Source organism: Thermobia domestica, chromosome 9 (genome assembly GCF_964235325.1).
Source record: "Thermobia domestica chromosome 9, izTheDome1.hap1.1, whole genome shotgun sequence".
Lineage (NCBI taxonomy): Eukaryota > Metazoa > Arthropoda > Insecta > Zygentoma > Lepismatidae > Thermobia > Thermobia domestica.
This window is the reverse complement of record NC_137462.1, coordinates 48,934,552-48,959,461: the sequence shown is the minus strand read 5'-3', so window position 1 is coordinate 48,959,461 and position 24,910 is coordinate 48,934,552. Positions and strand designations below refer to the sequence as shown.

The 24,910-nt window shown below is 33.3% G+C and overlaps 1 long non-coding RNA gene across 1 annotated transcript in view; it reads right to left on the bottom strand.

Moving 5' to 3' along the window:
* Positions 1-2,504: 2,504 nt before the first annotated feature.
* The window catches only part of LOC145693979 (uncharacterized), a 181,554-nt gene continuing 159,148 nt past the window's right edge, over positions 2,505-24,910 (bottom strand). The window contains exons 2-3 of the long non-coding RNA XR_014132866.1: positions 6,652-6,749; positions 2,505-2,718 (exon numbers count right to left, since the gene is read on the bottom strand). This is a non-coding gene — a long non-coding RNA (uncharacterized LOC145693979). The remainder of the gene's footprint in view (positions 2,719-6,651; positions 6,750-24,910) is intronic.

Genomic DNA, 24,910 nt, shown 5'->3' with positions numbered 1-24,910 from the left:
ATTTAAATGCAATCAATAACAATTTAAATGCAATATAAATTTAAAAATAAGCAAATCATACTGAATATGTGAACTTAACAACAGTAAGTTCCTGTAAATATTCAACAATTCATAGCGAAAGCATTGAAAGTATCAAAACATTATGAACTCAAGCTAAAATATAAGCAAGATATCTTCATTACAATTAAACATTTTTTAACATGGTCTTCTCATCTAACATGAAACACCTAGGAGTGTTTATATTTTCTCTTTAAACCAACGGATTCTATTTTACGAAAAACATTTGCATCATTTATATAGATATATTTAGATCCTTCTTTAAAGTTCATATATATTAGTACTTATTTAATTAATACTCAGTTAGCATACTAGGTAGTTTTTTAATTTAGGTAATTGCTTCAGTCCTTTACATCTTACCTAGCACAAACACAATCATTCTTAGACAATCGTAGGTTTCACCAAACATTTTATTTTTAAGATACATTTCGTTACTTTAGGAAAACAGCCGACGTCAATGCATCACACGACTCATAATTCTTTCCTTCATTCTTCACAGGTCCAAAAATTCTGTCTTTGCCTAAGACTATCTTTTAGCAATGTTTCCTACTCGGTGGAGGGGTTTCGTTGCTGCAATCGCATCCCCAAGACCATAAATTTCCAAGTTTTGGGACCACCGTCTTATTTCGTATTGATTGGGAACGACACTTCTCTTACCACCTATGGAACAGTAAAAGTTTTAACCGTATCCTTCTACTTTTAATGAATTTGTTCTTACGGTCATTTCTGTACAATCCGTTTATTCCCATTTAATATTTCGACCATTTCTGACTATCTATCAAGACTGACTGTTATATTCAACGACCGGGTGATTTTCTGTCGAGAATACTTTCTTCTCTCGAAACAACTACTTAATCACGTGATATGGTACTTAGTCACAGTTTCACTTCCGCACTTGATAGTATTTTCACGTCTTTTACATTAATTTAGTAATTCATTCAAGTAAAAGCAGCCCGATTGCATGACACACATAAGCACCCAACTTTGTCCATATGCGAATCAATTGTTTAACACACACAACTGTTAATAGTAATACCTAGACAGCTACTGATAAGAGTTCGTACAGGTATCCCCAGTTGTTTCTTCACTAATTATTTGTTCCCTGTAAAACAATTATCCTCAATAAACAGTATTTCAATGCGAAGAGGTTCATTTTTATATTCTTGAATGAGTAAAAGTTGCTTATTTAACGATACGACACCAATAAACAAGATTTTGAAAATACATAATAGATATAATGAGAAAATATTATAACATCAGTAGTGTGATAGGACTTTTGTCAGTGGTTGTATATGTCCTAGTGGCTATAAAATAAATCAATATCCTCAATAAATCAATACACGTGTATGTGTTGACACAAAATACTCGCAATATGAACTGTGTTAAATACGTTTTATCAAGTTGCTAACTTAAACCAATTACAAGCACCTCATCTTTATATTCAACTCGAAGTAGTCTTATTAGAAGCATTTGTTCACTTTACTTCAATCTTTCCCCAGGTAATGTAATACGAAATAAATTATATCATTGTTTAGACTGGAACATGAGATTGCTACTAGATATGCTAGAAGCTACGAGGGATAAGTTTGTCCTAGTATTTGGGAAAGGATTACTAGATCCTTTAAGGCACTATTAGCGGAAAATTACAATAATATAGATTTTAATTTATCATGGCTAATTGAGGAAAGTTCAAACACGTTTTCGGGGATACACAATAAAATAACATTAACAACGATATTAAGAAATAATACATTATACAAACTTCATTTAGAATACCAATCGGAAATGAAACATTGCAGCAAACGTTACAAGAAAACAATATGTACGAAAATAATAGGAATGACTTATATCACAGTAACCAGTATTTAAATTTACTTTAAATTCATTTGACTAAAAATGTATTAACAAAATTAAAATGCATAGAAACTCATGAAGAAATCGTTTCAGGACTAGAACTGCCCAAAACCATTGGAAAATATATTTCAACAACAACTATTTCGTATACGAAGATTCATGAAACCATCGGTTCTTCGAAATACGTTGTGAGAAACACAAAGTCTCAGAGACTTGCAAATCAATTTTTATTATATATAGTTTAAAATGTATTTAAGTTTTTTATATACATGAAGGTACAGTATAAAATACCCAAATAAACTTAAATTTTAACGAGCAGCCAGGGGTTTCACGTTTGTGTTTTAAAATTTAGCACTGGTCTTAGCGACTCATGTTTCGGTTATAGTGATAAACCACATCTACGTTTTCCAAAATTGCAGTTTTCAACAATGTTCGAATCCAATGACATTCTTAGGTACTCCCATGATTGCAACTAAATTCAAATTGAACATGTCGCAGGAAAGTTTCTTATATTACATATATACTAAAAAAATTATAATTAAGAAATAATAACACTACAGTGATCATGCAAGTTATGATTTTATTAATAACACAGTCCGGGCTCTTTTCTATTTTGTTAGCGAGACCATACATATCAATATGTGTTCTGAAACTCTTATTTCCCTTTATTCACTGATTTAACACATACGAGGCCATCTTTGGCCCACTCGCTATCTGAGCAATAGCAGAAAACATGGAGAGGATAGTCATCACGGCACTCCGCATGTCTTGGATTTTCTTTACAAAATCCCTCGTCGCAGGGTGGAACTAAAAAGACAAAATTAAACACCATTGTAATTTGTTTATCTTTCAATATTACTAATGCACCCAACTTCGATATAGTAATTTCATATGAAAACCTTATTAATTAAGACTAGGGGGTTATCTAGCGTCTTTTAATGTCTTTCATCGCAAAATTTGATTTTAATATTTTGTCACTGTTGCTCTCAAACAACATCGCATTCAAGTGCGTTATCCGCAGGAATTATAACTTGAGTGATCATTTAATTGGCATTATTTTTTTCATACAATATTCATATATATGATTTGCGGGTTGGTTCTTTAGATATTTCTAATGTCCAACAGGGGACAGTCAAACGTAGTATTGTTTATGTCTTCCGTTCCTCAAAAGTTTTTTTGGGGGGGTGCTCTTGCTCTCTAGGAAAATATTTCACCGAAACTGATGGTAATTATTGAAAGTATTTTTATGATAGTTTACCATAATAGGGCAATACTGATCAGTAGGTACACATAAGACCTATCTTATGGTAATGTTGTTTTGAAATAAACACCCTGTATTTTGTAACCAAAGTACAAAAATAGTTTAAAAATTAGGAAATTTTGATTACGAAGACAGGGTTCAATTATAAAAGCAAACTAAATATTTTAATGGTAGTGCTATCAATGTTTGCCAATTAAAGGCTTAATAATAATCTAATTCAAAATTTAAAAAATTGCTACTTTTTTATATTATCTAGTCATCTTGTCTGTTCAATTGTAATATGAAAATGAAGCTATTGACCTGGTTAGTGCATAGAACTAGCATATAAGAAGTAATCTGAATTCACTAATAAGTCATGCTCACCAGAGAAATATTACATTATAAATTTATAAAATTCAACATGGTATTATGATATATAAACTAATGCATTATGTGACTTAAAATAGTTAAGTTATATTTTCACTTTTTTAAAGATTAATGTATTTCGGAGTGTTCTTTAGATCTTGGGATCTATGTACTAATATGTGATGTTACGTTTTGTATCTACTTATAGCCCGGACACCAGTAATACGCGTTATTGTTAATTATGTTGTATTCTCCCTTGTCTTCGTCGCTTTATTTTGTCGAGCCGCCACTATAAGGCTCACCAGGCTCTCCTGGCTCTGCAAACAAAATACGGTGGACCTGAAAAAGCTTGTATTTGTAGATTTGGACGGGTTTGTGATCGTCAAAGTGGAGTTTGCAAACTTTCTCTTTGAGGTGGCTTGCTGTTATTATACCACCGTTACCATGCCTGATACTTCTGCCTGAATGACGTGTAAGCTATAAAAAATAAAAGAGTCATTAAAGTTTAGAAATCAGGAGGATATAGGAAACTACAAAGCCATAGGATTCTCTGGAACGAATGACGACTGTGGTTTGAGTAATTGTCAAAAGGAATAAAATCTATTTTGAAATTAAAGAAACATCAGAAATTCACAACCTCATGGGATTCAATAGATTGTATCGTTACTTTGCTTTGTGTAATTTTAACATGAATAAATTACACTCCATCAGATTATTCATTGCTCGTGTCACCCTCAGAAAGAAGGATTCCACGTGCAAAATAAAGTATATCGTTTTATCTAATATTCAGAAAATAGCAATTTCTGTCGACTCAAATTCCTGCCGATCACAACGTGAGCAAAGATCGCGTCGAAGCACCCAGTATTTAAGGGCCACAAAAAAGATGATGATGGTTGTTGTCGTTCTTGTGGGAGTTGTGTTCAGTCAGTGTTGCGCTTCAAGTTACCTTTTTCTTTTATCTTGTCCACTTCGGAGATAGACGCACGTATGTGTAAAATGTAGATTGAATTTATTTCTGCTCGTTGGTAAAGATGTAGGAGAAGAGAAAGAACGCTGAGCTGTATTTTCGCTATCTTCCATCTCATGCCTTCATTATTAATTGATTCTAGGAAAACTTGCATTACTTAGTTAAACATTCTTCCGTACTATCTAGTATTTTCCTCTCAATATAAGTCAGCGTCAAGGATGTAAAGAGAAAAATGATCAGAAGTGCTAATCGAAGTCTTGTAAAATACTAGACTTCTCATTATGAACTTAACAGTCATTACAGTATAAATTAATGTTGTAGTTAGCAGAAATTCTCTGTTTACTTTATATGGCTATCGAATGGGGATGGTAGGTATAGGTGCTACTGACTTCGTTGATACATTTTGTCTCTAACGCACCAGAAATAAAGATTATCTTGTGGATTTGGCCACCGACGAGAGGGATATCAACCCTAGAGGTTTAATTGGTAGTGGCGTACACTACCTCGGAGAGCGAACGTGATATCACAAACCCGTTTCAGTGTCCAAATCTGTTGTTTTAACTCAGCTCCAGTTTGCCCTTCCAGAGCCAGAAGAGCCGGTTGAGCCTTTTAGTGGAGGGACAAGAGAAGAGGGGAGGAGACTCCAATACCTTTTACACATAATAGTACATTTCACTTCAATATTAGTCTTTTTGACGAATTTTTCATAGTATGATTATAGAATGTTCTATTCTATATGTACCCAACCTTTTGTGGCACAAAGCAATAAATCTTCTCGTAAATTACTCCTTTAAAATACCTCTTACCGAAAACTATATTTGCACTATCACTAGCACCTTCAGAATATTTTGTGTATAAAGAAAAGAATCTTTCCTTGAATGTAGCTCGGAATTCAAATAACATGTCATAATATGTAAAATAATATATTAGAGTAAATGGTTTGCAACTAGTCGTATACTATAAGGAAACATTGCATATAATCTGAATCACTGATTTGAGAAACGTCGTAAGTCGATTATGTCAAAAATGCTGTGAAGTGAATGATTTGTGACGATTATCAAATCAGGATTCCAGATCAATATGGCACGAACTATTAGCATGACTTTTGACATATCACGACCGCACGGCGTAGTTACCCTTCAAGAATAAAAGCCACATGTAAAGACATTTTTGGCATGTGGCTGACTTATGACGTTTTTTTTCAATCAGCGATTCATTTGCAGTTATGTAGAATAAATTAATTTCACAAAATTCAATGGTCTTATACTAAATGTAGTGTAATTTATTCTGTTTCTTAACTACAAAACGTTTGCTAAGTTGTTCAGATTGAAAGAGATTATTCTATTTGATACAAACCGTCGAAAAAATAAAAAAATAAATATTAATTTCCACCTAAGAAGAACCTGAAAATAATGTGAATGAAGCAAAGTGAAAATTACCATAATTATATTATAACAAATAATACTAAATTGATTAAGCTAAAATATTATAATTTCCTTATATAAAACTACTAGAGACAATATCGCAATACACAATAATTAGGAAAAACTAGCACACATTAAATCGAGATCTAATTTTCCCTGGCTAATAAAATATTTTCCCAAAAAATGGAATTTATGTTTTATTACTACCCATAATTAAATGAACGACATTTTCATATTGATTTCAGAATGACAGAGAGAATCATCAGACTTAATATTTTATTTGTATTATTTTTTGTATACTGCCATCTAAACCGTATTTGTTCCGAACTTCCAATCCGCACTATTCAATTTGCGGATTCTTATTAACATTATTAACTTATGCGGAGCAACTCTCGTGTTTACCGCACGCATAGTACTTCGCAGCTACGGCTTAATCAATTATCCCGATGTATAAATGGAATATACTCATATTATAACATAACAGATTAACAACTACATAACAGTCAATCCAGATCTTTGCACACGTAAAAGACTCTACTAAACAGTTGAGATATTGCCAAAATTATATTCTACAGAAATGTTTCATCACACTCACAAACATCTCAGATTCGGAATTTTGATGTAATCTTGTGGAAGTTAATTATATTGTAAATTTAAATGTATCAAACCAAAGTCAAAGCAGAATATTTTAAAATATATGTCTTCTGATAACTGTTAATTCGTCATGACGAATCTAAACTTACGGTTTTTACGGTCATTGCTTTGAACCGTAGCAATTAGTATACAGAAAATCCATAGTACCAGCTGCAGTATATTCATTGCTTTACTCTCTTCTGTAAATCTGAAAAAGAGAGAACAGAATATGTTGTACTTAATGACAATACGTAGGAGTGATTGTGTTATGTTCATTGTTTTAGTCAATAAAAATATAAATACATATCTTAAACGGAATTACTTTCAGCAAATAATTTTACAGTAAGCATCGAATTTCTATTACTAGCATTTAGCCATATTCAATGTATACCAGTGAGTTCGCTGTTTTACAAACCACACAAAGAAATATTTGTGCCAAAAGTTTACGTTTACATTTACAGTTTACGTTTATATTTTGCCATAATCCGTGAGTCTGAATTGAGATAATGACTAGTTCCACAGAAAGACTTCAATATTTTATTTTTCATTGAAAAACCTAACATAATTCGGGAATGCTAAAAATTTTGCCCATTTTTGTTAACATTAATTTCAATTTCCTTCTCCACATAATGATTTCATCATTAATATAATACAGCGTGTATTTCATTATATGAATTTTTGACATTTTATGAATACTAATTCATGTTTCTTGTTGAATTCTTACAGGATGTATGATTCTTAAATTTCTAGCTTAATGAAGTTAACTTCCCTCACTAAATACTATATGAGGATAGGAAGAACAAAACTGGGAATAAATTTGTGGTGCATCGTTTTCGCTATGGCACTGAGTTTTCTTGCTCATACATTGAAAAGTAAGATTTTCAAGTTATCTGATTTTCGCATTCTCCAAATCTTCTGCTGGTGTTCAACCACTCAAACACTTCTGGAGACACTGCGGAGATCGTATAATTTTACTTTGACAGGTTCAATAAACTTTTGATTTTCACGAATGAGTTTTGGAGTAGGAGGCAAATTGTACAATTCTCGGGCAGCTGTACAGTGCAGATTTCATCACTTGATGCCTGTTTAATGGGCTCTGGTATTATTCCATGTTCGGTTACATATTGGATCAGGGAAATGGTTGTGATTTAAAACGCTTTAATGGAGATGTTGTAGGAAGAGTCGTGATCAACCTTCTCAATTGATGCTAGGTAAAGACATTAGTTTAGCATTTGGTTGCAGACAAACTCGAGTTTGTGATATTAGTGTAAATTGCATTGGTCCTGAACTTCCTCACGAATATCACTTACTGACATGACATTCTTAATCCAAGGCTGAACAATTTCTGAATAAAATCTCCACCTGCATTTTGACTCTGAAGCAGTAACTCTACATAAAGCGGAAAAGTGATTTCTCCGTCTTCAGAGTGACAAATTGAAGAAACAGACATCTTTCTTCTTTCCTTTACACTAATTAATCTAACTATCTGCACAATAGAAACAGGGATATTTGGTAGTAATTTTGAACTTCCACGTCATTTCTTCACTTTCTGTTAATCTACTAGTAGTAGCATCTGCTAAAAGCATCATAAAAATATAACTAATCTCTACGACACACTTTTCTTTAATAAACTCTCCGGCGAAGAATCTTTGGGTATTCTCGAAACACATCTTCACAGAGAACGAGCTATCCTTGTCAGACATGTCATCACAAATGCATTTTTCTCAGAAGTGGCGTTGTCGACATTACCTTCGTAAAACATCCCAGTCAACATTGTATTCTCTTGAACCGGGAATGAGTGCCAGTAATCGCCCCTTCAAGAAAGTCCTCATAAAAGCTCATTTTCTGTAACTGTTGTTTAAGAGCCTGCCTTACTAAAAATAATACAAAATTTACCATTTTTCTTTTGCTTCATTATTCATCAGTAAAAGGAGATAATGAAATGCAAGTCACCACAATCATAGATGATGCTATTCTACAACAGAAAATATGAATCTGAAGAACTTTCAGTGTTGCAATCCATAGAAATTATAGTGTTGCCAGAAAAACAATTTCCCTAAAATCTAAGTTAAAACAGCGAGTAGAGGAACAAACTCAACTGCATTTGGTTACGTATCATATTGTTTTGGTTTCCTGTGAACTACTTTCTAAATAATAGTTGTATTTAGTTGGTAATAAGTTTTAACCTACAGTTATTAAAACTAAATAATAATGTTAATTAAAAGTAGTTCACAAGAAATCAAAACAACATGATACGTAATCAAATGCAGTTGAGTTCATTTCTCTACTAGCTGTCTTAACTAATTTAAACTAACTAACTCTATGGCCTATGGAACCCGGAGGTTCAGTGCCGCGTTCACAAAAGCTCTCCACTGACTTCTATCCTTAGCTAATTGCATCCAGTTTCTACTTTGTATTCCTATTTCTGCGAGATCCATCTTAATATTGTCCTCCCATCTGCGCCTAGGTCTTCCTAATGGTCGTTTTCCTATGGGTCTACCAGTCAAGACTTTGAAAGCGTTTCTACTTTCTTCCATTCTAGCTACATGACCTGCCCACCTAAGCCTCCTAGACTTGACGACCCTAACAATGTTGGGTAAACCGTATAAACTATGCTGTCTTAACTTAATTTTAGAGAAATTGTTTTTCTGGCAACACTGTAATTTCTATGGATTGCAACACTGAACATTCCTCAGGTTCATATTTTCTGTTGTAGAATAGCATTATCTATGATTGTGGTAACTTGCATTTCATTATCTCCTTCACTGATGAATAATCAAGCAAAAGAAAAATGGTATTTTTTAAATTATTTTTAGTAAGCCAGGCTCTTAACGAGAAGAATAAGGATAGACAGGTGGAAGACTGGTGCCGTTTGACCGTACAAATAGCTATCTGGCATACAAGTTGCTAGCTCACTGAGAACAGACCTATAAACGAGCTTTAAAGGCTAACTCCCTTCCGTATTCTGATTTTCTAACATGTTTGAACTCAGGTAAGAAAACTCATATAAAAGTGCTTGTGGTACATCGCTTTAAGATCAACTATGTCACTATAACTTGTTAGTTTTGTAAAGAGTATTTCATCTTCGAGAAGCAAAGTGTGTTAATACATGGTCGGACCTATCCAGAGTGTCGTTGCTGAAACCAATATTTTGTCATCTAAGTTACTCACAGAAAACACACATGTCCTTAATGTCACATTTGGACAAATGTGATGGATTTACCCTTTTACTACTAAAAACAAAAACATCTTGAAAAGACGGAGTTTTTCTCATTTCCGACTTGTTGATGAGGATTTTTTTATCTAATTCTAATAGTTCTTCCGAGCTAACCTCTCGTGTTTTGTCTGTTTATCCTATTCTGGCATTTAGTGACAGTTTTCCCATTCTTTTGGATTAGTTTCTGGAGCGGGGATTCAGTATTTAAGCGAGAGGGTAGGTTTTCAAACTCAAAGAATCTTTGAAAACGTTTTTAATTTATGGTCCATAACCACCGTTTGTTGGCTGCACAAGAAGTTCCTTGGAACCTGATGGCAAATCGTGCAATTCCAGTTAATTTTATGGGATTTAAAGTTTTTTCTAGAAATTTAATTCGATTCCAGCTATTCGTGTTCCAGGATTATAAGTGCGAGTTGCAATGACGCAAAAATCTTTACTTTCTACAGTTAACTATCCATTCTCATTTATTTTTATTCAGAAGACAGACAATATTCCATACGAGTAGAAAAACATATTTTACCACATAATTAGTAGTATGATTAAGAACTCTGTTAGATAGTTTTAAAATTTAATGAAATGGAGCGAATTTGATGGTCACGATCTTTGTTTCTAAATGGGACACATACTGTTGAAACAATTAAAGCATTTCTCAAGAATTCAATCATTGACCTCTTTCTTGTTATCTCCCTGAAGTCGAAAGAAGTGTCCACACTCACTACTATCCCATACGATCTCCAGCGATAAACCTATATATGCAGGTAACGTTCATCACGCACTACAGATATAAACATTTGAATCGTATGATAGGGCTTAGAGAGGGCTAGAAATTAAGAGCGATTAAACTCTGACATTTGCAATTGCATAGGTGTCACACATTTTTTGTGTAGTTTGAAGTTCTGATCATTTTAGGTTCTTTTGCGGAATTTGACGGAATTTGTTATTTTACCTTTTTTGAACTCGTTTTAAGTATGTTTAGTGGAGATGTCGGAACTCTTCTAGGTATCCTCAGTGTGAGAAACAGCACCGGTTTATACCTAGTTTTAATCTTTACAACGAACGGTAACTACGTGCTCATAAGCTTGCTAATCCATGCAAAAATCAATGAAACGTAAAATATTATAACTACAAATTATAATATTAAGTAATTATATATTTTTATTATTATAGCAGAACTACCAATAAAGGTAGATATGACATAAGTAACCTTAATAACAACAGGATTATCAAAGCTAAAATTATACAAAAAAATATATTATATTTAATTTTGTAATGATCATCTAACATCTTTATTTTTCAGAAGATTCTGGCAGTGATAGAATGTAACTAACTAATTTACTATACCTTATATAAGAGCGCTCTTTTTCCACGAAGAAGAACTGTAGGGCCAAACAGACATAACTACCGCAAAACAGACAAATAATGCCAACAATGCACTGTGTGCGGAAAAGCAGATTCAGTCAAACAATGTCCTCTCCTCGTTCTGTCATAATGCAAATCATGGGTCAAGTAACGTTTAAATACAAAACTTGGACTATTTTGCCAGTGGATATCGCTATTTGAAATAAAATTATGTGCTGCTAGATGGTGAAACTATATACATACAACTTACAATGTTACATGCTAGTGGTTTCGTTCTGTTATTTTAAAACAGTAATGTTGATGTTTCTTGCCAATGCCCCACAGATCACTCATTGTACATGAGCTTTCTTATAGCGTATTTCATAAGCTTTCCAGAAAACTTGTATCTTGAAATTTGTAATTATCGCTTCCAAGACGAAAAACCATAATTTTTTCCAAGTAGTAAACATATAGTTTCACATGCAATTTGCAAAAACTAACACATTCACGATAATCTTACCTTTAAAGAAAGTTGTCACTGGGTTCCTTAATACTAGAATACTTTCTATCTTCTGGTATCGCTTATATAATTTTTCCTTTCAATCGCTAATCTGTCATTAAGAAATTATATTACAAACCTTATTACCTAAGAATAGTAAGAAACCAGTTGTGAATTGAAGATAATAAAACATTTGAAAAATTAACTACCATTCACTAGATAAGATTCATTGCACAATTAAAAATATGAATTGTGATTGATTAATAGTTTTATGTTTATATCCGTGTTTAGATGAAAATATCTGAATTATGTGATTGTTATTTACATAACTTCGTTATAGATATTTCTAATTCAGTTTTATTGGATTATTGTTAACAGTCAGTTATACTTTGTTAATGACGCATATTTTGTAGGCAAGATGATAGAATCATTTAGTTTAGACAATCAGTTCTGTGATTACTCCTGGACTATCATCTTGGTCATTGAAGAATACCACATCCATGAAAGTTGAATGTAACGTTCACATTTACAATGGGTTTTTAGCATATCTTCTCGTGATCCATTGTTCATCCTTCATAAATATTATTTCTTTACATGTTCGTTTCTACAATTCTTAATTGTCACTATCTCTTAGAATATCAAAATATAGACTGTGTGACACGCTATATACAATTAAAATAAGATATTCTAACTGAACGAATATCGGTTCACAATTAAAATTTTGCTCATATATTCTTAAGTGTGATTAATATTTAAGACCGTAACAGGAACGGAAGTTTTACCTTTTTTTTTTTAGATTTAAGTTGATGTTGCGAATACAAAAAACAAACCAATATGAACAGTAGGAATATTATCTAGAGAGAAATCTACTTCCTAACAATAGTGATAAACATTATGCTTTAAATATAAGGAAGTATTCTTAGCTTTCTAGAAGAATTTGGACAATCTTGCTATGCTTGTTGAGTCGAAGTGACGAGTCAATCTAATCTATGTGATCAAGCATTTGCTGCTCGACCATCTCTATAAAGTCTAATTTTTTTCATGAATTTTTATCCTATATTAGGGTACTTCGAAACCATGATCTTTGGATTTTTAAAATATCTCGTAGCAACGCACCGCCTGCCGCCATTTTGCGTTTCTTTTTCGATTTGAGGCATTTCCGGATTATTCAATATATCGATATGAGTTGATACGATCGAAATAAAAATTGCTGGGCGCCTCCAACTTGTGCAGAACTAACGCGCTGTTGTTGTGTGTTATGGTATACTTAAAGAGTAGCTACTCTCAAAGTTTCAGATTTTCTTTTACCCATGCCCACTGGAGATAGTGGACAGTGAAACATGCCAAATTGTTATAATTCCCCAATATTACGATATCTTTCAGACCTTTGGGAGCAACTACAGGTCTGCAAATTTTCGTGCATAAACTTATGACTGTGGACAGCATGCACACACTCTTCAATGTCAAAAATGTTGCTACTGTAATCCCTGATTTCACCCCTTTCAAGTGGTTTTAGACAAAAAAGAATGTTAAGAGGACAAGGTTTAGCTCTGCAGAAGCTGGAGACGCTCAATAACGTTCAATTTGGTAGGACAAACACATGCTAAAGTATTCAAAACAAAGTAAATGCCTGAAATCGAGTAAACACAAAATTGCGGCAGCCGCTGCGTCGCCATGGGATGTTGTAAAAAATATTTAATTATGGTTTTGATGTATTCTTATATAGACTCAACATTTCCGAACAAATTAAATTTTCTTTAACAGGTCGAGCGGCAATTTCCCTTCTTTTTAAATCACTTAGCATGGATTGACTTGATGTGATACTATCACTGAACAACAATTCCCTAATTAGTATAACCCTAATGTTGGATGCAATTTTGTGAGGGGGCAAATAGCCTCACTGCTGACATTCTCATTAAAACTAAATCAATCAATCAATCAATTAACGCGGTCATTGCCTTGCAAACGTAACATTAAAAAATTTAAGCACGAATACGAAAAAGGAAGTTCTTTGATTAGCGTATTATTCACATGAAATCATCTCTGGTCGAATTTAGCTGAATGTATTATAATGAACTATCATTCACTTTTAATTCCTTTCACTTCCAATTTCCAGAATCGACATCCACGTTTGCAATCCTAATCCTTCAACATCGCATAATGAATTATGTGTTCATATGAATATAGGCATATTACCTCAGATAAAATATATTTTGAAACAGAAGGTTACGTCTAAATCACTATGTAAATTTCAGTTTTATATTGTTAAATATCGATATAACTAATGTGGACAGAATTATATTTTATCTATAATTATTTTCTGTTGGAATATGCTTATACTATTATTGTTATTAAATTTTATTTAATACGCTTTTTCTACAGTAGTCACAAGTGGAAATAAATAAAATTGAAAACATGAGAACAGACACCTCTTTATTTTGGTTTTCACTATGTTATATCGGGACAGGAAAGTGAAGAAATTAATTACATTTTGTTAACAGAAATGTTGCATTCAGTGATAAAATAGATGACAAACCTGTGAATAATTTAGTGTTTAGCTGTTACAAAAGTTACAATATTACAACTATGTAGAAGCTCGATGAATTATTAAGTGTAAACTAGAATATTTCCCTGTCAGTCATTTGTATAAATAGTTGTGTTCACTGTTGTGGTGATTTTACAATATAGAAGAGTATATATTTAGAATGATTACAATCATTCAGAATTATTACTATCGACACATATCATTAAAGACATTTTCTGCACTGGCGCGAAACGGGGGAAATCCCCGGTTTGTGGAAAGATGAATACTCTCTTGTATAAAAATATACATGTTTTATGAACAATACAAATAAACTGCATATTTAGAAAAAGGAGTCATAAAATAGATATATTTTGTTTCTGATATACTGCTTTCCCCTGAGTTAAATGTTTTAAGAGGCCCTTTGTAAAGATCATGTCGAATATCACACTCGGCCATACACGCGTCATAAAACAAATGGGTAAGAGTATCAGGTGCATCTTAATTGTTCGCGTGGTCATCGTACAGTAATATTCTGTCAGGTTTAGTAAAAAATGTGTTTTGGAAAATTACGCACATGTATTTATATTCATCCATACCATTCTAATAACCTTAATGAGATCTTTTGTTTGGTATCTGTCTCACCACTGCGATTGTTTATTAGAAGATAATGATGTTGTCGAACTACTAAAATCGAGTTACATAATTGTGTCGAATATGAAATCGAATACGCAATGACAACATTATTGTCTGAAGCATATGATATTCGAAATAGATGCAATATGTTGAGAGAAATTTAAATTTCTTTGGGAAAAGTAATAAGAGTTACTACTAGTGCCGTGAGGTCTTAGCGGGGCTTAGGTAACTAAGAACTTACGTTCATATAGACAGCTGGCTGGGAAGCTATACGTATTCTAAATAATGCACGGGACATATGTTACTGTTATAAGTCAAAACTAGTGCTTCAATCTCTGTATTAATTTAAAGTGGACAGTGTTCAAATAGTCAATGTTTGTTTTGAAAGTTGAAAGGCAATAGTGGTGACTACATTTATCTAATAACTTAGTGTGCTACGACTTATTGAGTGTTGACCGAAGTTATTGTCTAGTTATAACCAGTAAAATCAACGAAATAAGAATATTGTGATGCTTTTGAAGTATATGTGGTCTGGCCATGTTGGAGGTTTAATGGAATGTTCCTTATAACTCGACAAGTTTCAAACCAAGATGCGCAGATCGCTGAGGAGCACTTCGTATTCCACCACCCTCCCCACTACTCTTCCATCCACTGATCTGGCCTTGAAAGTACCAGTGATACTAACTCAGCAAACTTATAATACAACATATATCATCTGCTACAACAAATATCATCTGCTAAAATAAATGAGAAATATTACCGTGTAGCGTTATACCTACAGTATCGACTCGTAATTCTCATATCAGTGGTCCATTTCATTTAATCCCGCTTTTGAAAATGCGTTGCGGTGGTAGCTCTTCGTATTCTATGGTAGTATATTCTGCGTATGTTCGTTATTAAGCTTTATAACGAAGAGAAACCAAAAGGCAAATGACTTAATTTTCTGGATTCCACATTAAAGATTGAACTGACAGCCGAGCCTACTAGAACATTACGATACTGAACCAGGGGCGAATACAGAACGGGGGGCGCATCTTTCTGAAAGGGAAATATTTCTGTCTTACTTCAATGAGACGAGTTGACAAAAGTATTTTTGTCAATATAAGACAACAAATAAGCTGCTTTCAGTCTATTGTTAGTACAAACTATGTCTCAAGTGTTATAATGTTTAACATTTTGCGCCCCCCATCCTTCTGAGTAAGAATGAATAATTATTCAACTTCCAAGGCCGAAGATACAACTTGTGTTTAAAAAAAAACTATAACAACTGATAACTAGTATAGAAAACTTTGTTCAACGATTTCTTTTATTTCAGCTAGTTCCTCTTCCAGAAGTGCGGATCAAAATATTTGGCATAGTTGCAATTAAAATATTTGATTTAATTATCACCCTCGTTATACGTTTGAGGTCCCAAAGGTCATGTGGGCCCCCTATTGTATTTATGAATATACATTATTTGGCATAATTTGAATGCAATTTGTCTTAAAATCCTCATGTATATACCTTCTGCATCTGAATCCCCCCCCCCCAACTTTAGAGAGAAATCGGCGCCCTTGGGTCGGGCCTAAATGCTAACTCGAGTCGGGCCTCGCATTATTAATTCACGGGCCCGGCCTGAGATGAAACCTACATTCACGCATCACATTCAGTACCGGCGTGTTGGCAAAGTAAGAGTGAAATAGGTGCAACAGAAACTGTTGGAAAAGGGCCTCGTCTTATTATTGTCCATGCAGGAGGGGAATTTGGGTTTGTTAATAATGCTCTATTATTGTTCAAATCTAAGCAAAAAAGTGGAGATTATTATGATGACATGAACAGTAGAAATTTTTCAAAATGGATCGATGAAAAACTACTTCCTAATCTTCCCGAAAACAGCGTTGTTGTCGTTGATAATGCCAGTTATCACAATGTTTAAATCAATAAAAGACTATCTATGTCTTCACTTAAAAGCGACATGATACAGTGGCTATCAGCGACAGACAAACCTATAAACGAAACCGAAATTGAAGCGGAGAATAGAGTAAATACATTGTGGAGAATGAACAGAAGACAATTTTTCTTAAGAATTCAAAATGTACCTTATGTGAAACAATACGCGATTGACAAGAAATTTATAAACGCGAGGCACACTATAATAAGACTTCCACCTTACGACGCAGACTTAAATCCTGTTGAACTTGTGTGTGGGGGGGGGGGGAATCAAGAGCAAAGCAAGGCAATGCATTTCCGATTCACTGGATGAAAAGAAAGAATTACTGGGAAAGTTATTTAATGAATATTCACCACAGAAATGAGTAAAATGTTGTGAACACGTGAAAAAAATTGAAGATTCTTACTTTGAAAGAGACGGACTTATGAATGTTTAGATGAACTGATAATTAGATTTGGCGAAACCGATTCAGACTCAGATTCATCGGCCGATACAGACTCAGATGAGTGGGAGAGTGAAACTGAAGGAGAAATGGAAAACATTTAGAAGATGATTTCTGTTATCATTTATTTATTTATTTTTCATTAAGATCCATTGCGAAGTTTTCCACCTTTTAATTCATATATTACGTTGGTAAGGAATACCCCTAATCATGCTTAATTCATTTAATATTCAAAGAGAAATATTAAAATGCATTAAAAATTTAGTGTAGTCAATATACAGCATTTACACTCAAATGTCGTAGAAAATCCTCAGACCATTCCGCTCCCTCCAGATTGCAACACTGGAAAACATCATCGTCGCTGAGAAGGGAGTGGGGAAATGTAGGATTAGGTGCGCAACAACTAGGCTGCAGCGTTCTGTTTACAAACTTTTTCACTTATAGCAAGATATTGTATAAATCATTCCATATAATGTACCTTCAGTTATTGCGGATTCGAAGATATGTTGGTAAGCTGAAGGTTATTATTTGTTATATTTAATTTATACTCGAATAGCGAAAAGAACTAACAGTAGTAACAGATGGTATTTAGAAAAGTTGTTCCAATGGAATACCCAGTTTCATAAGTTGAATGATACTTTATAAGTGGATACTAAGCATTCTTGTACTTTTCATATATTCATTAGTTCATCAAGTTGAAGAATATAATAATATTTTGGATTTTTACACCACAAAAAGATTATTAAATTACTTTTTAAAATGGAATTTTATTTGTTTTTTGAATTATCAAAACGTAACTGTGGTATTACTGAGTGTTATCTCTTGATACTTTTGCATTGCTCTTTTTTTTCTTTTGTACACTCAAAATTAGGTAAACGTTAATTATTTTGTGTGGGTTGTTATTACTCGGCACCATCGTGTGCCTTGTTTTAAATCTTACACGTCGGCAGAATATGAAATTGATAATAAAGATTTTTGGTTGATACCTTCTACTAGACTCCTGCACCAATTTTGATGATTTTTGGTACACTAGTGGGTAATGAACTGACTTTGGTTTACATCAGTTACTTTAATTAAGATACTTATCCAAGGAAGGAGCGTGTGGGTCAAAATATATGCGAAACATTTAGTATCCTACAAACTCGCAAAGTTAGAAAATAAGACTCGAGATATGAATTTTTCATTAAATATAAGTACTAACATATCAAAGCGTTTCTAAAAGTTTTGCTTTACTAAGAGAAATTTTCTATCATGAATGTTTAAAAACGTATATCATATATTCAGGCATAATGAGGCATAACTTTAATTCTTCCTCCCGTCTTTCTCACTTGCAATTATAAAGGTCGGTGTGATATGCACACACTCCTTGTTACTCTTGAGTGACGATAGGAGGGAAGGAAGTATGATTATCTTGAAAAAACTGCAGCCGAGATTTCAACGGGCTTGGACGTTCTGTGGTCTTTACATATTGGAAAAATATTTTGAATATCAGTTCCTCCGTACCAATCTAACATGTTGGGTTGTCTATAAATCATATTGTTAGACGAATCCTCAAACAACTGTAAAACATAATATCATTTAGGAAAGTTTTTCGAATTCTCTTTCTACTCCAAAAGTAAGGGTAGAGATAGAAAAGTTTAAAGATAAGGTAAAGATCTGAAAAGTAAAGATGAAATGTGTGATTTTCTCGGGAACGGCTAAAATTATTTTCTTAATATTTTACATACCGATATTGCACTAACAACTATACTGTGGTGTAAGTCATTTTTGTAGAAAAAATATTATGACTGGTAGTTTATTGATGGCATTAAGTACTTTTTGGTATGGTTTGTTCAAAACTGACTCAGATGATTTTGTTTAACTATCATAATTATACAAGGTCTCAATGAAATATACATACAAAGTTTAAGATGTATATCTCTCATCAAAATAAGAGAAAACGTTCAAAGTTTTAGAGCTAGAGCAATCCGAAATCGGGGAAAATATATTTTAACACAATTTACTTCAAATTCGAGCAACCATTTACTAGCGGACATATCACTGTAAAGAAAGTCACACATACTAATTCAAAATTACTTACTTCAACGAAGTGCAATCAGTGCACAAGTAATTTCCTTGGCATGTTATTATTATCTAATTTCAGGTATCATTTAATTTCAAAGTAGGTCCAAAGTAGTCAAATGTGAAATTTAACACAGTGCTTCGGCGCAGTCAGAAGTGTAGGGAGCCGCTCCCTGCTCGGAATACCGCGTTGTTATCTATTTTGTTATTTTATATTTCACCTTCTTTCATCTCAAATACATGAAACAAAACATCGCAGCATGTGCCATTCTGAATATGAGGAAAAGTAGAGCTGATGATTACTAAAACTTACGACTTTCCACAGAAGCATTTCCTGTTTACTGGTGTCAAGGCTGGTTTATCTGCTATGATCTCATAACGCATGGATCTGAACTAGAGTCCACTTTCAAAGCAGAAAAAAATGATCCAAGAAAACAAAACAATTACTCGGACATACATGACCTTTACCCAATCTATAAAATAAAATGGGGATAGATTTATGTTTTCGTACCATTATAATCTAGATTGAGTAATATAGTGACAGATCTGACTCTCACTAAGCTTCAACCTGAAGTGCTTGAGTATCATCTGCAGGCACAAAATTTGCTGGATTCCAGCATTAAAATTTCATTTTGTTTGGGAAGATACATGAACATTGGAGTGTTTGGAGAAAAAGAGAATCAACCCGAATTAACAAAGTTGTGAGATAAGGGAGACAACATTTACTTAAGTACAAGCAAAAATAACACTGTTCTTTATATTCTAAGAGCTATTTTGTATATTCGGACGTGAATCATTTAAGTTTCGAAAGAGTCTTCAGCTAAAGATCTTAATCTTAAGTATGTCAAAAATTTGAAAAAAAAAAACCTTGGACTAGTTGATTTGAGTTAGACACTATGTTTCCAAGACATCCTTGAATAATTTTGACATTATTGGCTTTTCTAAACCTATCATTAAAGCAGTATTTTGACACAAATGTAATATTAAAGCTTCCCTAATGGCATATTCCGTAGGTATGAAGGAGACGTGTGATCGTGTGTCTGTATTATTAGATACGAATCATTAGTATAGATACTGTTGACAATTTTCTGTTAGTTTGAAGGTGTTTGCTATTACAGAGTACTTGTATTATTTAAGTTAAGGAACTTTGAATAAGAAAAACATCTTTACTACGCATTTCTGTTCAGTTTTTTGTTCGTGTAAAAGGTTAGTTTCTCTATCGTTATCCTTATCTATTCAACAATTGCCGAGATTTTCTTAGCAAGGGTATTTGTAATTTCTGTCTTCCTAGTCTCATATATATAGCAAATAAGGTAACAAATCATCGTGTGTGTGCAATTCTCTCTCAAGTTGTGTGAGTGGAAGTGGGGAAGGCATAATCTTTCTATATTTCTGACGCCATTTCATCGTTTCTGTCCATCAAGCTTGAGGGTGGCACTTACAAAAGCAAATAACGGGGCTGTAAGAAGCAATCAAAATCGTGAAATGGAAATTGTGTTTTTAAATATTGATATCATGACACATGTATAAGAGATTCGACAGAAAACACTGTAACATTCTTGCAAAATAAAAATTCTTTACAAACTATTAAGCTCTCTTGATTCAAAGCTTTCGTATTACAGTGAATTTGGTTAGCTTGCTAATGAGTAAAAAATTACTCGGATACGATACTCTTAGCTAATATAAAGAGCAACTACTCAAGTAGCTTCGTTAGATACTTAAACGCCCCCGTTTTTTCTGTAAGAATTTATTGCCTGGTTATTTTACTTTAATATTTTTCTGATTATTAGTCTTACGCTTTTAGGATTCATATTTTTTGATATGTTGTAATATGATAACTTAATGATATCTTGACATAAATCATCTATTGTGTTAGTTTTAAGGAAATCATGTTTTCTTTTACTATACTCAAATAGACTCAATCTTCCTTGCTGCGATTACAGCGTTAATTTAGAAAATAATGTTGTTCTCTTGACTTCTAGGCAATTGCATCACGTTATATTGTAAGTGATTAGTATCAGAAAAATATACGGCAATAAGTGTTTGCTAAGTAAATTCACATAAAACACTGCCATGGGGGAAAGAGGCTGCATGAGTATGTGGCCTTGAGTGCTGTCGTAGCTGCGACGTCATCTGATTTGCAAGGGACAACGGGAAAATAGGCGGCTGGAAGTGACAAGTATAAATTCTTTTGTGTTTGGTTAAGTGATACCTTGAATGTATTCGGTTAAGTGATATCGAGAATTAACTAACGAATGGAAGGTCCGTAATAATGATTAACCGTTAGAAAGATATTTAACAATATATTGGACCATGAGAATAAAGTATTATTGGGGCATTTTTACACTCAAAATTTGAATTTTTTTCTTCATTTTAATCGTAACTTTGGATAATTATATACACATATTTAAAGGGCCTCTACAGAATTACAGTTAAGACAGACTGCAGTTAATATACAACCATGATAGTTCCTCGAACAATCAAGGAACCACGGTGTCTCAGTGACAGAACGGTCTCTTCTGGTGCAAGGCGTACTGCTTCGCTTCTCGGTCAAGTAAGTTAGTGCTGGACAAGATCGTGTCCGTGAGTTTCTCGGAGTTACTCCCACATTCCCATTCCACCAAATTCTTCCATAATCCTTCACTTCCATTTATCGTTTGTCGCCTTTAGTCCACACCACATAATCATAGGATGCTAAACTAATAATATCAGATTTTTCATATTGATAATCAAAAACTAATTTTAGATGAAGCAAGCAAAACAAAGAATGTCCTTCTATTCTATTCAAGGAAAAATTATTACAACACACTAAATAATTACTTTGCACAACAAATAGCAAAAAACGGCACGACAAGTATCTTCTATCCTTGCAATTCCAACAATACTAACTGCTCTTATCACTTTTCCGAGTTTGTTGTAAATATTTTGTCAAATGCTGTGTATAATCTACCTGCTCGCTGTCAACTCTTTTCTCCGGTCCTACGTAGATAAATTAACTACAAAATGAGATAAGAAACGCTAATGTTCTTAAAAATTCTTTGTTTGAGGTTCTTTGTATATACATATTTTATTCCTATATATTTTTGGAACAGGATAAAAATTTGTATATGTAACGTTTATTTCGTACAAGTCTTTAACAATACTATTTGTAGTTGTGTATATTTTACACTAATATTCAAAAGAACTGTCAATTTTACCAAACCTCTTGTATACAAATACAAATTCTATAAATAAAAGATCAGCTATATATATATATATATATATATATATATATATATATATATATATATATATATATATATATATATATATATATATGTATGTATGTATGTATGTATATATATATACAGTAAACCCTCGTTAACACGAATTCCAAGGGACTGAAAAATCAGGAGTTCGTGATAAAAAATTCGTGTTAACCGGGGACCCAAATTTTATTATTCGAATACATTTTCTGCATACATACGCACTACAGTATACAGACTATATATACCACTATACCACTACAGTATATTATGTATGTCATAGAAAACACTAGAGATGGTATCGAGACGAGACTGAATAGTCTCGGTCTCGTCTCGGTTCTAAATTCGAGACGAGACCAAGACTATTCTCCGTCTTGATACCATCCACAGAATTGTATCGAGACGAGACTGAGAGTTTCGGTCTCGGTACCGTCCTCTGAAAAGTGAAAACACTATAATAAGCTTATTATCCTATCTTCGAAGATTTTTTTTAAAGTTTCCACGCAAAAAATCCAGGTCAAGTTATAAAATTGGTAACTCCGCTAGCAAGTTGGGTACCGCTAGCAACGGAAAGGTATTTATGACTTGGATCCGCCCCTGACTGAGATGGTAGATAAAGATAACCTTCTCTGATGTCTAACCTGTCATTATTTAGCATGGTTTGGTCATTTAAAAAATCCGGTATTTCTGCCATATTTTGAAAACTTTATTTAAAAGAAATAAACCCAGTGTAACATTGGAGGTGATAGGGGAGAGATTAAGTTTAAAGTGTGGTGCCTGGCAATTGAAGGTTCCTTGTCCTTCCAAGGAGTAGAACTTCAGTGCAATTCAGAAAAAATGAATAAAGTATTAAAAAAGAAATACAAAATATATTTTCAGGATAACTATTACAGGCATTATGTTGTTATAAAATTATTACTACCTCTGAAACTGATTAGAGTGAATAGATATGTATTTGAATAACAAAACCACTTGCATAAGTTTATCTTTCACTGTTATCTCATTGATCAAGGATACCGGTGATGAAACAATTGGCAGGAAATCACGCGGCAGCTTCCTTGCATGAATTCATGAAGAAGAAGATGTGTGCCAATGTTAGGTACCTAAGTTCAGTATTAGCAAAAAAAAAAAAAAAAAAAGCCACCCAACCTCCTGCAACCATACGTGGCACATTTTTAATACGTAGACTTGAAATAAAAATGCAGCTGTTTACAGATGATTGCCTTTATCTTTGAATTTCATATGTGAACAACAATATAAGGCTTTTCAGATGTAGAAGTGGGAGGTGCAGGTTTTGTTAAACAAGACCGTACATCTAATATGTTTGAACTATATGCATCTTGTGCTTACGGGCTAAACTCAGTCCTCTGAAGTCAATCGAGAAATGATTATGTATTACAGACACAAAGGTAATACTGGGCTCCCAAGTTTTCAAATCATATTGTGTATGAAAAAAGATAGTAGAATGAACTCTGTCACCTGAGACATAGAGTCTGGAAGAAATTCAGAGGGAGTTCAAGGAGAATTTCTGTACTCGTAAATAAAAATTGTGAGTTTATTGTGTGTTGAAGCAGTGATACTTACGTTTACGTTACCCATACGTTCATGTTTTATCAATACTTTTATTCCACATTTACCAAAAGGATGGATTTCGATAATAATCCTAAAAGAAAAAGGTACCGTAATCAGATTTTACAAGTCAATCCCGAAAGGCAAGCTAACCAATCCCATAGCCCTTTAAACAAATGAAGGAAAAATTCTTCTTCACCTCCTTTCCCCTCCCCCCAAAGGGTCCACATTCATCGGAAAAATGAAATGAAATAGTTTAACGTCCCATCATTATGCTCTTTATGCTAGAGGAGACAGATGGTTAATGAAAGTGAAAAATGGTAAAATTAATTTTTGAGCTCTCACTGGGATTTCAACCCAGAACCACGTACAACGAAGGCACATGTGCTAGCCAATAGACCAATGGAGAAGATTTCCACAGTTCTCGACTAGAAACGTATCGGAATTCTTCCTTGGCTAAAACTCGAGAAAATAATTTATTTGTCAATCGATAAAAATACATTTAAAACAAACTCAAGCATCACGAGCCTTAACATGATTTGAACTTACAGTTATAAGTTAATGCGCAAATCTCTAAACCATCAACCCTTAATTTATCTTTTAGTCATTGGCATCGTTATTCCTGCGTTTTACATGTTGTTCCTATCTTATAACGAAATCAAATAAAACGTAATTAATTTTTATACAATCTGCTTAATACGTAGTAGAAACTCACTTGAGTGCTAAGTTGTTCTTAAATTGTAAATTTCCATACATATGTCATTATCCACAACACATCTGCCCATTACGGCAGGAATAACCATTTTTTGCATTCAATAACACCTATATAATTTATGACGTTATTTATTAAGCAAAATAGATTAATTATAGGATGTAAACTGTAACTTTTATAAATCGTTGGATACACTGCA